The sequence below is a fragment of the Equus quagga genome, chromosome 11 (assembly GCF_021613505.1).
Source record: "Equus quagga isolate Etosha38 chromosome 11, UCLA_HA_Equagga_1.0, whole genome shotgun sequence".
NCBI classification, from domain to species: Eukaryota; Metazoa; Chordata; class Mammalia; order Perissodactyla; family Equidae; genus Equus; species Equus quagga.
In genome coordinates, this window is record NC_060277.1 from 20,590,990 (window position 1) to 20,603,440 (window position 12,451).

The window sequence follows — 12,451 nt, forward strand, 5'->3', positions numbered from 1 at the left end:
ACAGTTGAAAGTAATTGGGAGTAAAGAATGAACTTTTAATAAGAAGAAATTTACAAGTATGAATATATTCTATGAATTATGAGTAAAGCTATATACATTTACAGGATTTTTCAACCTATTACAAGTGTCCAATAAAGACTTATTGACCTAATTAGATAGTTGAACTGAGTGTCTATAAGTGGATGCTATCTTATGTGAACTGTGTATGATTTGTGCTAATTATCTCTACAGTGCAAAGGATAGAGAAATTCATATTTTTTAATGATCACTTTTTTAAAGGCCTGAAGAAAATGTCCGTAGGAACCACAGAGTAAAGAAGATCAGTGTGTTAGTAGGAGCAGGCCAGATGGCAGTCTATAATGAACACTATAATGCTCTCATGGAATTTACCACTACTCAGAGTATGAATGTCCACATTATCAGCCCCTGAGTTTGACTCAAGGAGGTGATCTCACTCTGGTCATACTCTCAAAAGACTGAAGTACCTGAACTAGGTGGTCAATTCATGAATGGGAACCACACTACTACTGTGTCCAAAACATTGATATCCTATGTGTCCTCTACCCAGAGTGCCTCTTTCTGACTTGGCAGTCACTGGGGGAGCTGACCAGTAAACATGGATGGTTGTGAGGGACATGCCATCCAGACCAAAGGGAAGTCTGAGGAATCTGCTGAATAAGTGAGTTCTCCAGTTGCCAGGAGGATGTAAGATCCTGATCAACACTGGCAACTTCTGATTCCTGGATTTTCTCTTCATTCTCAAAACTAGTGAAGGACATTCCCTTTTCCACTGAACTCTAGGGTTCTGTATAGGATTATTTTGTGGAAGATGGATCTTCTTGAAAAGAAAAAACAAGATCATAGCCACTCTCATCTTTCCATCCTCTCCAATTTTAGCTTCTCTGATCACTTTCCAATCCTGTCTCATTGTAATGACATTATTTCCAGCTCTTACTGGAGTATTGAGAGTTCCCCAACTCTTCAGTCACTCTTTCATTGAGACAATCACAGAAGGCTGATCATCTAGGGATAATCATGGATGTCTTATGCGTAGCTTTTACTTGTTTAATTCTCATCATACAATATTATTTCTCTTATTTCCTTGGGAAGTTTTCAAAATTATGAGGGAGAATTTTACTTTTTTTAATAGATGCTGTTGTAGGGTGTTCAAATCTTTACACAATATTGAGAGGAAGACCTACATAGAGTATACATAAATGGACAATCTCATATTTGTTTTTCTTTTTTAGCACTCATAAGCATCTTTATTCCCTGTGTTTTAAAAAACTTCACTACTTGCATTATAGAATGGCTATGACATCCATTGGCAATCTCACGCTTTTAACAAAAGAATCAATTTTTAAAGAAGTATAAAAGCTTGTACTTTAACTATAGAGCATATGTCAATTTACATGCAAAAGAACAAACCCAATCTTGCCAATAGATTCAGAAATTGACAAACAAAACAGAAAAGTTTAGCAAGTGAAATATCATACACCTGAGAATCATTTTTCCCGAGACAGGAAAGAATCATGTATCAAGAGGGAGAGCATAAGACTCTGTCCTTCCACCACACACAGTTAAGCTCATTTTTTATTTACATAAAGAGGAGCGAAATAAACAGTGCCACTTCAGCCTGTCCCTTGGAGTTTAAGTTTCAGGAAAAAAGAAATCGTGACTATACCCTGGTGGGATTTCTTATTTTGCTTGAAAAGCAGTTGAATTTTAAATCACGAATCATTAGTTTCCTAAAATATCTGTTAAAACCCTAGGGGAAAATTGTTAAGTAGCCTGTCTTCTGATTTTTAAGATGACTGTTTGTAGTCATTCTCAAAATGCATTTCTTGCAGGAAAGGTCTTTTATTTAATTATTTCTTTCCTGTCCTTGTCTTTTTTTTAAAAAATTTTACAAACTCCCTAACAGATTCAATACCCTGAGAAAACTGGGAGGTATTTATAACTGAACAACAGATCTGTAGAAACCCAAAGGCAATTACCTCTTGTATAAATATGCCTACAGCAAATTTCAACTCGTTTTTAAGAAACAGAATGTTAAGCTTGCTCAAGAATTTTCTTGAGGCATAAAATTGGCATTGTCTATTGTTAAATATTTCCTGGCTTCTCTTCCTTCTAGATCCCCTCAATCCTAATTCTGTCTACCATTCTCCAACTAGAAAACACTATCTGGGCACAGTTAACACAGTCAGAAGCCCTTAAGAAGTATGAATCCTCGTGTCCTCCTGTTTAGTATAATATACTCGCAGCCACACTGTTTCATTGCTTTTAGGCTCCCAATGCCATGTTCTTATTTTAGGCCACCCTAAGAAATGTTCCTCTTCTTTTGGGTAATGTCAGTACATAGCATAGGCTAAAATTTCATGCCTGCCTTAAATTTAAATCTCTGAGGGTTTTTTTGCCCTTGTCAGGTAAATATCCAAAAACTAGGAATTAATTTGTCCTTGGGGTAACTATTTTCCAAAATAATCAGTCTCTACTCAAAAAGACTTCAGGTGTTAATTATTTAAAGCATTGAATTTTTGCTTCTATTTTTGAAAGATTTCTAAAGAGAAATATAAAATGTTTGAAACTATGTCCATGAAAATAGCAAGCATGATGTTCGAGGCTTTGTCCGCATAACTCAGGGCTTATCTGAGGTTTTCCATGTCATGCAGAACAGCTCCTTCGTAATTAATCTGTGCAAATTCTGTAGAATTATGATCAGAAAGAAGTTTCCTATTTTTTACTTCCATTTTTTTTGATAGGGTCATAATATATTTCCCCTTGTCGATTTTTAATCTTATAGGCAAGTGATAACTTCTCCATTGTGAGACAGAGAATGAACTTCAACCTTTTAAAAAGGAAGCAGAGTAGAAATATCAATGTCAATATAATTGAATACCTTCTGAACCCCTCCTACTTACATAGCATTCTACTGTAGGTTACAAAGCGACACTTCTTTGCCTTCAATGTACTTATAAGTAATTCAGAAAATAAAATATACAGGAAAAAATAGTAACACAAGGTAGTTCGTTGTTCAAGAATTATAGCAAAGCAGTTGTTCATTCGTTCAACAAATAGTTATTGAGCGCCTGCTACACGCTAAGCACTCTGCTGAATGCTGAGTGTTTAAAACATGAAGATGCTTAAAAATAGAAATGGTCACAGGGAGATGTGGCTGGAGAGTTAGGGAAAGATTGGGTGATGTAAGGCCATGTTCTCTATCCTAAGAACAATGGGAAGACATTGAAGGTTTTCTAACAAGGGGTTGACATAATCAACTGTGTATTTTTAAGAGATCACTCTAAATGCCATAAGAATACATTGGTGGGAAACAGCATGTGAGATGGGAGACAGAAAAAATCCAAGTAGTGTTCCATGAAGCAGACAAGGTCTTAGTGATGAAGGTGTGGGTCGTGGAGGAGGAGAAGGAAGAGGGAGATAGAGAAAGAAAAGGGACAAAGTAGATAGATTTGAAAATCATTTAGGAATAAAGTCAAAAGGATTTGATGATCAAAGACTGAGGTTGAGGGAGAAAAGAAAGATCAAATCTACTCTGATTCTTTTTTAAAATATCGAAGACCTTGGTTTTTGGCTTATCCAACTGAGGCTGATAGTGCTGTTACAGAAACAGGGGACGCTAGAGGAAGCCTGTGTTTGAGAGGAAGGTTTCTATGAGTCCAATTATGGACAAATTCAGTATGAGGAGCCTTCAAGACATCCAAGTTGAGATGTCAAGTATTCAGTTAGAAATAAAAGTCTGGAGATAAGAGAAGAAAATGTTAAGCTAAACATAAGATTCAAGAGTCATCATCAAATGATAACATCACATACCTTGTGGTTGAGCTCTCTTATTAGTATATACAATGGAAGATAAAGTGGTTTAGATTAAGTTTCTGTCATTGTGAAATAGAAAAATTTGGAAACGTTTTGTGGGAGAGGATGGCTGAATCATGAAAAAACAGGTGGAAGACAGATAAGAAGAGAGAGAAGTAGAAATGAAGGAAATGGCAGGCACACAATAAAAATATAACTAAATGGATTGCAAAGATCTTTTTGGTTGCAAGTAGCAGAGATACCAACCTAAACTTGGCTTGATCAAAAAAATGCATCTATAAACTCACACATAACTGAAAAATTCAGGGTATTCCACCTGCAAGCAAGGCTCTGTCCAGGGGTGAAACAACATACTCAGAACCCAGTTCCTCTTTTTCTGTTTTTCAACTATTTCCTTGGCATTGACTTAATATGTTCTGGTCTGTAGGTTCTCCTCTCATGATCCCAAGATTGTTACCAGTTGTTCTAGACGCTACATGTTCACATGCTCAAGTCTAGCAAGAAAAAAACAAAGTTGTTTTTCTTACATAATAGGGCAATGAAAACTCCAGAATGGATATCATTGGCCTATTAAGGTCATGTGCTCATCCCTAATATTGCAGGTAGAGATTGAGATACATGGATTATCTTAAGCTAGTCATGGTGCACCTGTGGAGTGGAGACAAATCCTCCCACCAAACCACCCAGAGTGTTAGGGAAGGGGGATAGGAAATCTAGAAGGATCTGTATGATAGGGAGACCTTGGACTTAATCCAGTAGACCTAAAAGAGCTCTTGTGTTTTGAACAGAAGAGGAATCCAAGGAAATGTTTTAAGAAGTTAAAGTTTAAGGCAACTATAGGACATACTGCAGTGTTTAAGAAATCTGTTCAAGAGTCTAAAGCAATAAACTAGGAAAGAAATAGTGAAAGCCCAGACTATGCTTTAGTAAGAAATGTTGATGAAAGGATGACAGTAATGAAGTGGTGGATGTGAACAATATTTCAAAGAATCCACAGGACTTAGCAAGACAATAAGAATAAAATTTGTGGTGGAACTTCAAACTCTTCCACTGAGATTTTGACTAGTGTGATGGCTTTGGCACTTAGGTAAAGATGAGATTCCTTTTTTTACCATAGTACTTGACCCTCTTCTTCCAAACCCAGCTCTAAGCCAAGCTTTCCATTTCGTTTTGTTCTAATTAGTTACCATCATCTTGTGACTCATTATTCCCTACATGCACAACTTTCCTAGGAGTCGAAAAGAAGGCAAGTTCCCACCTCTGTCAGAATGAAAGCTGTCCTCAACTCGACAGAACGAGAACTTGCAGATTATACTGCAAAGTAAAAAGATAGCTATCACCACAATCATAGCAGCGGCACTTACTTTTTAACAAATCTTTTTTAAGCACTGTGTCAACCTGCAATAATTCTATTAGCAAGCAACGGAAAACCTAGTGGTTTAAACAAGTGGAATCCAGAGGAAGCAGTTACTAGCATTGGTTCAGCTGCTCATCAATAACAGAGCCTGTATCTTTGTGTTTCTCTGGACTTTCATTGTGTTTTACATCATGGTGACAAGATGTCTGCTCTCCCTTCAAGTGTCACATCCTCACTCAAGGCAAGCAATTGTGTGCAACAGAGAAAAGGAACAGGAATCTTTCTGTTTATCAGTAAAGCAAATTTCTGCCTGCATTTCTTAGCATACTTCTTATAGTTTATGGGCCAGAATGAGGTCACATGACCATTCTTAGCAGTAAAGGAGGCTGGGAAAGTCAATATTTGATCTTCTCATCTCTATTTGTGACACAGCAAAGAAGAAGAAAATTGGGAATGGTTTTTGGGTGGCCAAGCAATAATAAGTTTTCCCTGAAAACTTACTGTTTTACACTGTACTCTGTGCTTACATGTGTGTTACACTCTTGTCATTTGTATTTGACCTTGTATTTATCTGTATTTGTGGCTTCCTCTACCCTTTAGGAGAATATTTGCCTGGTTAATTACCAATTTTAAAAATAGACGTTTTATTCTCTTTTTCCATTAGCCACTGCCAACATCTGCTTAACTCATTCAGCAAAGATGCAAGAATTTTGGTTTCCCTGAGTAGGCAACTCATATTGACTAGAAAGGATATTATTTTTATTTATGTCTAATTATCTTGGCAAGCATCACCCGTGTGAAAGAAAATATAGCGAAAGTACCAGATGATTCCATGGGGATTTAGTAAAAGTATCACATTTTGTCTTGTCCAGGGTGTGACAGAGTCTCATGTAAGGATATATTTCCAAGAGACCTCATCAACCTTGCCTTAGAAAGAAATTCAGAACCAAAATGTAGCACCTGCATATCAAAAATAAAATTAGTCATTATACCACTTGATGCAATGTTTAGAAAAAATAGTCAATTAAAGCGATATGAATTCAACCAGAACCCTCTGCAGGCAGCAGCATCATGCAATTCTGACTTCACAATGACATGAAATTTTAAATGACAACCGTGCTAAATCAGGGAGCAGCAAACCCAAGCCAGGTTTAAATTTAGTAACACTGCTAGTTTACTGAAAATAACCTTCTCCAGAGCAGATTCTCTATAAATTTCAGGTGACCAACTACTCGTTTTTCTGTTCTGCTCACAGACAATCGGGGACCCAGGGGCTTCGGTATTGATGACTTCTCTTCTCTACGGCGTTTCTCGTGTCCACTTCACGAGTCTCCTTGGCCAGTCTTGAAACACTTGGGAATTAAACAGAGAATCCACTGCATATATTCTTCTTGAAAATTTCCATCGTGTATGTTCAGAACTTTCTGAATAAGCATAAGGATTTGAAGGTAAGTGAATTTTGGAAGTAACTCACATTCTTGTGTAAGAATTACACAGAAAGTGAATATTTAATGCATTTTAATAAAACTTACAAAAGTACAAGAAGTTATTGAATATAAGGAAAATAGCCACCTATGTGCAAGTATAGCAAAAAATGGGAAATAAAAAGTTTAAAAGTTGTTGTATGTCATGTAACTGTAAACTCAATCAAGGCCCGGTGGTAATCTTGATATCTGATAATCAGTTTCACACAAAAAAGCATGACATGCAGTGTTCTCAAATTTTAATTGTGCATAAGAGTCACCGTGGGACGTGGAGGAGGTCCTTAAAATGCTGATTCCTGGGCACATTTCATAGAGGGGTAGGTTTACTAGGTCTGAGGTGTGACCCAGCAATCTGCATTTTCACAGTTACTCCTAAATGATCCTGATGAAAGTGGGCCCTGGGCCTTTGAGAAACACTGAAATTGGCATTCAAAACAACAGACTTCTAATTTTCAAACTTTGTATTAAATGGGCTTTTATCTTGTTTGTTTCCTTCAGTCACAAGAATAAATAAGGGAGGCACATTTCGCACAGAGGTGCTAATTAGTGCTCCCTTTTTGACCCCCCAAGTTGAATTATTAATTTTCTTTAACATTCTTTTTTAAAGTTCAATATGATGAGCTGATTCCCAGGTGTCCCTATTTCGCTTTCAGAGTGTCAGTCTTGTCATTGCTTTCTTTAGCTGTTTCTCTGTTCTGTGTAGTTTTAATTTATTCAGATGTTTATGCTTATTGGATCTAATTCTAAGAAATATCTAGAAGATGAAAATAATGAGTGATTGCCGGTATTGGCTAGGCATTTCTACATTTTTGAGGGTTTTTTCTTTTTCTCTTCATTTTGAAAACTCAGCCTTAGATTTCAAAGGGATAAATCTGCTTAATACATTGTTAGCTACTCTTTTTCCTTCACAGATTAAAACTTATAAATCATGTGATATATTTATAACAGGTTACCTGTATATTTATAGAATATCACTTCATTGTTTTTCTGTTTCCTATATCTCATTTAGGAACTTCATCTTTATTATTTGTAATTTTAAATTTATGAAAGGTTTGCTTTTTTTTTTTTCCAGTGAAAGCAGTGATTAGTAGGGACATATTCAGATCTTAAATTGTGATGATTCCTTAAAGGTTCAATATGGTATTATTTTTATATTGAAAAGTGAAGTTTTTAATCAAAATTCTTTGATGGAATTTCAGGCTTATAGATATTTTCTCCTGTCTATCAGTCTTTCTGTGCTCTTGTTCATATTGTGGAGTGTTTCTTGTCCATAAAATAATAAAAGGCAAAAATAAACCCTTAATCATAAAGAAGTATATCCCTTAATGCCTGTTAGCCATAGTGTTGCACAAAGAAAGTGAATATAGTCATATACATAAAATACGGCAGCACTTTTTTCATCAAAATTAAAGAGTTACAGAATTAGATTAACTATAATATTGAATTTTCCTGTGCATTTGTTGGCAAAATTGTTCTCGATAGTAGGATTGCCATACCTGATGATAAAAATCCCCAAATTTGTAGTACACAAGATCATAAACTCCCCAGATATGTGGTACACAAGTTTGTGGTTCAGTAAGGTCCCCAAATAAGATTTCATAAAGCTTTTGGTGCAAATCTTCTGTTATATTTCAATTTCAGAAAAACATAGAAACTATTCTTCAGCTCTTTCTTTCTTTTTTTTTTTTTTTTTCCTTTGCAGAGGAGCAGGTGGAGAGAGAATAGAATTGCGTCCTCAAGTGAATCACGTTCATTATCAATGGCATATTTATCTTAGATGGTAGCTCCCTAAAGAAAACTTACAAGGTAGTTTCAGGGAACCTGACTGAAGCCGCCTCCTTACTCAGGAAGTAAAATATACAAGAAAAGAAAAAATTATAGAAACTGTATAGAATCCTAGAAGCATACAGTTTTAGAGCAGAAATGGACCACTGAGACTTCTAGTCTGGTCCCCTCACATGTAATGGCCTTGTTTTCTCTTCCAAACTTGCTGTATAAAAGCTTAACACAAAGAGCAGGAAACATCCATCCGGTCAGGCATGACTTATTAACAAGGAGAAACTGAGCAAGTGTTTTTCAATAATGATTTCTTGATAAGGAAGATGGGGGGAAATTTTCCTCCAAGATGAAGTGAAGATCTGAAGAAAATACTCGGGTGCTTATAAATGTAGTAATTAAATTTAAAATCATTCATTATCTAGTCGTCATTAGATAATCTTTTACGTCATCAATCTAGAAATGAAAACAGCAAATTTAGATTTATTTCAAGCTGTAGCAGCTTTATCTGGAAATCTGATATTGAGGAGAAAAGAGCTAAAAGTAAGATACAGCTTTAGAACACTAGAGCCGTCTGGGACTATTCAGGACAGGAGAAAGGAGATTTAAATATGTAAGAATTTCTGGGAAGTATCAGTGTTATTATGAAACAGTATAATAATGGTATTTGTGAGATATCCAAAAAGATTAAAATGTGTTTATTATTCTCAAGATAAGAAATTGAGAAGTCATTAAAATTTATATGTAAAAGTATAATTCTTGATGTGCAGAAATGCTCATAGTATACTGTAAAGGGAAACCACAAATTATAAACCATATTATAATGTGGTCCCATTTTTATTAAAAAGCTACAGAGGGGGTGGCCCTGTGGCCGAGTGGTTAAAGTTCTATGCACTCTGCTTCGGCGGCCCAGGTTCACGGGTTCAGATCCCAGACCCGGACCTACTCCACTCACCAACCATGCTGTGGAGGTGTCCCATGTACAAAAAAATGAAGGAAGATTGGCACAGATGTTAGCTCAGGGCGAATCTTCCTCAGCCAAAAAAAAAAAAGCTACAAATGCATAGGAAGAAAATTGAAATGATGTACATCAAAATATTATTAATGGTTATGCTCAATTGATGAAATTATGGCTTATTTTTATTGCTTCTCGGGGTTTGTAAAACTTTTCCTAAAGTATTTATTATTAATGTAATTTTAACATATTTTTTAAGGGCTGGGAGAATATTCACTTCTCTGGGAAATTCACTTTTATAGAACTACAAGGTCGTCCTGCTGATTGTTGTTTAAAATAGCCTTAAAGCAAAGCCCTTGCATTTTGTAGTATTAAACTGATTTGAATATGAGAATAGTACTTGCGCTTAGATCAAAATGATTTTTAGATATTTTTAGAGACTTAGATTTTTAGATATTTTTAGATCATTTGTGGAATATTGCAGTAGAATAAATTTCTCAAGTTTCTCCCTTCATTAAACACTCATAATTTCACATTATGATGATTAATTCTGTAGAAATCTTCCTCATTTTTTGTATGAGATAATTCCAGTGTGATTTCAAGAATTTTCTAACTATAATAGTTTGCTGCATTTGGAGGATAATTTTATATGTTTGGTTACATTAGTGTTAATCTGTCTTTGTTCTTTCAATCTCCAATGTAACATACGGTTAGTCTCACCATTATTACTACCAGCTGCAGTTGGCCTATGATTTTGTTCATTCTGTCTGAATTCAAAGTAATTAGCTCTTTAGTTTAATGACAATATTTGTTAATGGGTTTTTAGGGCCAAATTCTGCTGTTAGAGAGTGGGTGGTATATTTGAAGATAGAATCTGGCCCTTATGTTTTAAGCATAAGCTGGGTAATTTGATTTCAAAATGATGGTTTAGAGAATTTTGGGTAGGAAAACTAAATCTGCATTTATCTGAAGTTTCTCAGTTTCAAGAAACAGAAAATCAAAGTGGCAATTTATGTAAATGAACAACACACCCACTGAAAGTTCTCTGATGCAGCTATCCTGCATGTGTCGTTCCGTATGCAGTTGGAATAAGAAATGACATGATAATTATCAAGCAGACATTAAGTAAATTTCCTTATGTGACGGGGCATACACTGAGTCCTGTAAGTGCAATGAAACAGTTTGATCGTTGTACTTTTTTCCAGCTTGAGTGAGATATAATTGACATATAACATTGTGTAAGTTTGAGATATACAATGTGATGATTTGATACACATATATATTATGAAGTGATTACCACAATGAGGTTAGTTAACACATCCATCACCTCACATAATTAAGAGAGTAGATCTTAAATGTTCTCTCTCCCTCTCTCTCTCTCTCTCACACACACACACACACACACACACACACACAAAATTGATCATTACATTTTTGAAGGACTCAGTGAAGTAGAAAGAACCCTTGCCTGAGGATCATTGGGGTTCAAGGTCAGACTCAGCTTCCTGATATTGGCATGACCTTGGGGAAATCTCTTTACCTCTCCCTAGGCCTCAGTTTCTTTATCCTAAAATGAGGCCTCTGCACCAGATGATCCCAGTGGTCCCTTCCAGCTCAAAAATGATAACTAACTTATTTTAAAAGAGCACTATAAGGAATGCACAAGGAGGGCAAGGAAGGTGCAATGACTTGAGCTAACTTAATAAACAAATCATTGTCTACTGAAAGGTACTTTGGAGACATTTTGACCTTAAGAACTTTCCTTCAATGATGTGTTACTTTTATCCTGGAGAAGACAAATATTTGGAAGGTTTTAGGTAGAGGAGACTATAGACTGCTCTATTAGAAGGTTTCAAGGAGACCAGTTTTGGCAAAACTTGAAAGAAGAAAAAACCCCACCTAGCAACAGCTGAGATATCCAACAATGAAATAGGAATGCTTTGGGAGATCATGGATTCACCATCATTATAGGAAGGAAAGTGGGTACCAAGGGGTATATGTGCAGCCAAACTGCCTTTCAAGCTTTAAAAGCTAGAGGCAAATATTCTGAACATGTGAGAACTCAGGAAATGCTGTTATCGTGAGCCCTTTTTGAGGCAATTATTAAAGGACCAATTCCATCAAACGAAGAGGTGACTCTGGAAACTACTGCAAAAGACGATTGTGAGCATTGCATGTATTTAACTCTAAAACTAAACCTAAAATAAATATGGAGATTAAGGTGACAGGATCGAGCATAAAAGTATACTGTTCTGTACAACTAAAACAACTAACAGGATTTAGGAGGACATAACAGAAAGAATTTGGGCATGTATTAGCTGATTGCTTTATTTTCAATATCTAGGAAATCAGTGGGTATCATTCAAATCTGACAAATCAAGTCATAGAAGTATAAGCCTGTTGAAGAGTAGGGAAAAAAAAAACACTAAGAAAAGTCAAGTTATTGCCCAACATTAGATGGCAAAGGATGAGGGGAGAAAATGGGGGTAAAAATGCTACTTTTTCTGTCACTGATAATTGGGAAGGAGTAAATATTCTAAAGTTATAGAAGATCAAGGTTATTCTATGAAGTTACAAACTTCATATACAGGTTATTATATAAACTTGTAAAGTTATAAATTAGGATAAACTGTGCACTCTGTTAAATATTCTTAAAAAGCTAAATGCAAATATTAAGGAAGGCAAACAGAGCATATAATGAAAGACTCTTCAAAACTTTTAACAGAAAACTTAAAAAGAGACTTAAAAATGTTTTTTTAAGAAAGAGATTATAGGCTGCTCTATTAGAAGTTTTCAAGCAGACCAGGGTTGGCAAAATTTGAAAAAAACAACCCCACGTAGTAACAGCTGAGATGTCCAATAGGATGCTTTGGGAGATCATGGACTCACCATCATTATAGGAAAGAAAGTGTGTACCAAAGATTGATCTTATTGATCTTTCATAACAATAAATGTAAAGAAATGCATTTCCTTTTTTTAACAATGCTTTTTTTTGTTGTTTTTGGCGAAGAAGGTTGGCTCTGAGCTAATATCTGTTGCCAATCT

The 12,451-nt window shown here is 35.6% G+C and overlaps 1 protein-coding gene across 3 annotated transcripts in view; it reads left to right on the forward strand.

Moving 5' to 3' along the window:
- Positions 1-12,451, forward strand: part of HS3ST5 (heparan sulfate-glucosamine 3-sulfotransferase 5) — a 260,177-nt gene that overhangs the window by 99,105 nt on the left and 148,621 nt on the right. For all 3 annotated transcript variants that reach the window (XM_046676490.1, XM_046676489.1, XM_046676491.1), the window contains exon 2: positions 6,447-6,639. The gene's annotated coding sequence lies outside the window, so the exon portion shown is untranslated. The remainder of the gene's footprint in view (positions 1-6,446; positions 6,640-12,451) is intronic.